We start from the raw sequence: 6,123 nt of genomic DNA, 5'->3' as shown, positions 1-6,123 counted from the left end.
ATTCAGTTGCAATGTGTTCAAATTAAGATAAATAGGATTAAATGACTAAGGATTAACAAAATTGGTTAAACATTACAATTTCTAAAAGGCCAAAGGACTATTTCCCACCCAAAGTATGTTGATTTTCCAAAGTTTTCCTTGTTAACTTTAAAAATCTCATTTACACACCCATAGACAGTTAAAGTTAATGAAACCCTAATTCCTAAAAAATTTATCTCATTTCCCCTCTAAAAGTTTAAAAACTAATATTTTCTCCCCCAAACCAAGTTTTAAAAAATCATATTCCCCCCTAAGGATTAGTTTCAATATCCTGTCACTCTCTTCGAGGCCATCGCCAGTTGTCTCTCCTTATCAATGATGTCTCTTAGGCGATTCCTCTTCCCATACGACATCTCTTAGGTGTCAGAAGGGTTAGGGTGGAGTTGACGCAAGCTATCGGAGGAAGAGGAATTGTTGAGAGGGAGAGATGACTAGCGATGACGTCGGAGAGAGTGATTGGATATTGAAACTAAACTCTGGAGGGAAATGTGATTTTTTCAAACTTAGTTTAGAAGAGAAAAGTTAGTTTTTTAAATTTAGAGGGGAAAATGAAACCATATTTAAGTTTATTTTTAATATTTACTATAAAATAATGATTTTATCTTAAAAATTAATAGATTTAAACGATCATGGGTGGATAAATGAGATTTTTAAAATCAACTAGAAAAACTTTGGAAAATCAATATACTTAGAGGGAGAATAAGTCCTTTGGCCATTCTAAAAACAACGATGTGAGTTTGAGTTTTATCATATTTATAATATCTTAATTTATTTAATATATTTAACTATTATATTTCAAAATTTATCTATTTAATTAGTTGAACACAAATTTTCAATTAAAAAAATATACATAGGATTAAATAGTTGTGACGTCAAAAAAAAGGATCACGAGACTTGTAGTACAAATTCACTTTAATTAATGAGGACACATCAACGATTCACTCATTTTATGTGATATGTGATAAATTAATTGAACATGTTAAATATATAGTTAAGGTTGGTAAAAAATATTATGAACGGCCATCGTGTTTAGACATATGGAACAGTCTCTATCCTCTTCAACAAGATTCATGCATGAAAACTTGGATAAGTAATTATTTTATTGAGTTGTTCCTTTCTTAAATGATTATCATTTCCCTTTGTGGTTGTATAAATGATTATTACTAACTATTACAACTACATGATTATTGTTCTTACAACCTTTTATGATGGATTAAGGTTTCTCATGTGATATACACATGTTGCATGATGGGATCGTTTACGGCTAACTTTATTTTATTTTATAATCAGAAATCTGGTATAATATCATTTATATTTGTTAGATAGATAAACTTAGGGTATAGTGATCGAATTTATAATCATTGTATCAGATAAGTCAAAATTTTATAAACGTGACAAAAACTCGAATCTAGAGTTTTATTTTGAAAGTTTTAATACTCTATCACTTTTATTAACATTAGGGTTCTTTTTTTTTTTTATATATAAATAAACAATTAATGTGGGTTTGGATCACTTTTCTCTGAAGCAATATAATAATCGTACAAGTTTGTTAGGAGATTAATTGTTTCATCTTCATAAAGCCAAGTGCATTTTCAATTATTTATGTATTCTACTTTGATAATTATATAAAATACTAATCAAATAATTAATCTTAACATTTCGGGATTAGAATGGTTGATATATATTTTATCATACTAAATATATTATATATGTCCTCTGCCTACAAATTAAAAATCCTATCTTACCCTATAAGCTAAAACAATATTTGAAATAGGCATACCAAACGCAAATTAAAACAATATATTATATAAACAGATGGGAGTTATTATCATAAATCATATTGCAGTCAAAATAGGGCCTACCAAACGCATCAATAATTAAATCTGCATGTACATGTACCAGCTTATATTAAAAAAGAAAGCCAATAGACTTGTTCCATCCAAGGTAGAGTGAATTCTTTAAATCTCATTTTTTTACTTTTAAAAACTTAAATACTTATTCATCAATCAATTTTTATTAAAATTTTCAGTTATGATTAGGATTACAATAGTCATTTTAATAATAATATTAAAAATATATGATTTTATCTTATTTTTTCTTAGATTTTGAAAATTGACATTTCACCTCAGGCCTCAGTTTTGAAAAATAATTTTTCCCCTTCAAATCCTTAGGTTTTCTTCTCTCCAGCAACGACAACAACTACAACCACCATCTCTTTCCTTCCTTCTCCTTTTACCCCCATTGATGACTTCAATGATAGGCAAAGAAGCTCTGATTGACAACGAATCGAAGACAAATAATGGGCTTCGATGATAGATCCATCAAGTTCCTATTGAATCAGTTGCAATTTGCCTCATTTTTGTTGCCTTATGTAGTCGACTTGTCCATGGTTCTAGACGTAGCATCGATTTCAATCTATAAAATTGAATTGATGGTCTCGTCCATTCATCTGAATGAAGATGATTTGTCTTTGTTCAGATGAAGACTTGTCTTCTCTAACAAAGACGAGTTCGAAAGAAGGGAAAGAGATAGTCGGATGATATCGGTTGTTGGAGAGGGAGCATTTTTGTTAGAAAATCAAAACCTTAGAAGAAAAAGTAAATTTTTCAAAACTTAATCATTAGAAAAATTATTTATTTTTTAAATTAAAGAAAAAAATGAAATATAATTTTATTTATTTTGATATTATTAATAAATAGACTAATTTTAGATAAATATTTAAAATTTAAAACTTTTACGAGGTGCTCTCTTTTCACCAAACCTGGGGTGGGACATAGTTCTTTGGCCTTATCGAGGGTTACCTTATGCAGTGCGATCGACTCTTGGTAACTTGTTGACTGGGGGTGAAAGCCATGATAATCAGTCTCTCAATATCTCATCACGCAAAGACTCTTGACTCTATTATTTAATTAAATAATTAGCTTTATGCAACCAACTTGCATCAACAAAATCAGTAGTTTTCATAATTTTTGAAGCAGCTAGCTTAATTATATGCGTATCGGCCGAGTCCCAGCCTTCACTGGATCAACCAGTGATATGAACATGGGTTATATTCTCTCTATGAGGTACTTTAAATTATAAAAAGAATAAATAATAATAATAAATAAGATTTTAACTATAAAAATAAAAGTTTAAAATTTTTCCTATTTTAATCTTTAAGATTAAATTTTTAATTTATATAATATAATAATTATAGAATTAATAATTAAATATATAATTTTACTTATTTGATATGATCGATTGAATATAAAAATAAGGTTAAGATCAAATAAAATTTTTGATAAGAAAATCATTGATTATGTTCATCCATATCCATTACTTGATAAATAATCTGGTTATGACTCGACATCTTGAAGCTTTTTTGGGGATAAGAGAAATTGCCCATGCTTTTATGGACCACAGAACTCCATTATTGTTACCTAATGCCTCCTGATCATCATGCTAGAGCTTATCCATTACCAATTTAAATAGTTCATATGGATGATGACTCGTATAGCAACCTTTGTCAGCTATAGTTTCAAACAAATATAAGCAATATGTATCTGACTTAAAAGTTTAAGCTTGGTGATTTGGGTAATTTCGTTTATGGCTTCTAGATATGGAAACTGATATAAGGGGTTGAGAAAGCGGTCCTCAAACCTACAGTCATACTGATGATGGGTTAGTGTGGCCCTGAAAATAAAAGCTTCCAGCTGAGTTTAGGTAAGGCTTCTATCGGAATTGTGCATCTAAAAATTCAAACCAAATTGATTGTTTTGCCATGTTTTTGCTGATCATGTCTTTGCACGGTCACTCTTAATTGAGGCTGTTATCAATTAATTATAAACCTATTTGCTTAACTGGGTCCTTGTAAAATGGTCCTATATTATATAAAGGCCAAAAGACTTATTCCTACCTAAGGTTTGGTGCAAATCCAAACTCATACTAATTAATTTTTGAAAATATAAATATTTATTCGTCTGTTAAAATTAACTGTTACTATCAAGGGTAAAGTTATCATTTAACAATGTTATTTAAACTCATGTTTTAGATTACCCTTAATTTTTAAAATTTTTATTTTTACACTTAACTTCATATTTTCCAGGTTTAAAAACTCACTTTTCCCCACCAAGTTTCCTTTCTTTTTCTAGGGTTGCAAACTTTTTCCCATATCAGTTGCCCCCCCAACTTTTTGAAAATTCCAGTTGCACCGAGCTTCTTCTCTCTTTCTCTCTGGCCATGATTCATCGTCTCTAGCAATGGGATCTCTTCCTCTCGGTGACTACCTTTCACTTATCAATCGTTTTTGTATGAGATGAAGAGGAAATCATCTTCATGTTAGAAGAAGACAGTTCGTCTTCGTCGGAAATAAAAATGATGGAAAAACGCAGAGAGAGAGAGAGAGAGAAAGAATTGACGGTCGATGGAGGCGATTGGTCGCTGGAGAGAAGGATTTGGAAACCCTAGGGAGATTAAAGGCGAAAATAAAATAAAATTATATAATAATATATAAATATAAATATATATATATATAAATATATATATATATAAATATATATATATATAATATTATTTATTAAAAGTGAGTATAGATTGTATTTTTCTCTCTCTCTTTATATGTATATGTGTAAATAAATATATAATTATATACATATTTATATATATCATTATATAATATATTGTTATTTTATTTTATTTTATATATATAGCCCATCAACCGCATATCTTTGCCATGGAGTTGTTTTGCATAAAGTTGGTTTAACATAAAGTTGAATGGCAAAAAATCATATTATAATAAAAAAATTATAGGATTATAACACACTCACTACATTGAAGCACTCAACCAAAACTCCAAACTAATGATACCCTAAAAATTTTTTTCCAAGATTTTCCTTCACGTAGACAAACTTTATGACTCCAATCTTACATATTCTCTTTCTCGTAAATTATTTGATTATCAAGATTCTATATTAATAAGCTAATAAAAATAAATGACTCCAATTATGAAATAATTTCCTTATCCTTACAGAATTGTTATTTCTTATATAACTATTTTTCTATTATAATAAGCTTTGCTAAAGAAATATAAACTTAAACTTCACAAGAAAACTGAAAAAAGAAATGATTCACAATCCTCAACAAATATTATTGTGAATTTGGGAAGCATAAAAATTTTCAGTGTTAACAATATGTGAAATAAATCACTAATCATGCAAAAGACATGATATTTAATATGGTTTGACATAAATCCATACAAGTGAAAAATATATTGTCATAAAAAAAATATTAGAGTGTAACACACTATATGATATCCCAAAGGAGAACCCTACCAAAACTCCAAACTCATGATTTTCCAATAAGTTCTTCTAAAGACTCCTCCATATGTCGACAAACATTGTAACATTTTTACGTATATTCTCTTCTATGAACTACTTGATTCTCAAGATCCTAATCTTATATTTATAAACTAATAAAAGATAAATAATTCCTACTAGAAAATACTTTCCAAATCCTTGTAGAATTTCGTTACATATTTTAATTTATAATATAACAAGTTTTATTTAAGAAATAAAAATCAAACTTCACAAGGAAACCAAAAGGGAAAATTAGTCACAATCCTCAACAAATCTCCACCATGGCAAGTTTTCCACATGAGTGATAAACATGATGAAAATAGCTCTCCTTCATCAATTCATAAATAATTATGCCCAAACTTCCCCCAACACCAAATAGCATTGTCAAACCAAGATCATTGAATGAAAATCTCTCCACCTACAACATAAAACTTTGTTGTTAGCAAATTCTTTTGTGTACTTGATATCTTAATATAATCCACCTTTTGGACCATTACTTGAAACTTTGATACCACTTTTTAAGAATTTACAAAAGCATAACAAATTTTGTGACATCCTTACATATTTCTTTGCTAACAAATTTTGTTATACCCTTACATATTTTTTCTCTCTCATTAACTACTCGATGTTCAAACTCAAAATACTTTCCTAACACTTAGGGGTGAGCAAAAGAATTGTAGAATTGAAACCACAATATACTCGGCATTGTGATTTCGATTCTTACCTAGAATTGACATTCCCAAGGTAGGCT

Source organism: Mangifera indica, unplaced genomic scaffold, assembly GCF_011075055.1.
Source record: "Mangifera indica cultivar Alphonso unplaced genomic scaffold, CATAS_Mindica_2.1 Un_0014, whole genome shotgun sequence".
In the NCBI taxonomy this organism is placed as follows: Eukaryota; Viridiplantae; Streptophyta; class Magnoliopsida; order Sapindales; family Anacardiaceae; genus Mangifera; species Mangifera indica.
Note: the sequence above shows the minus strand (reverse complement) of the source record.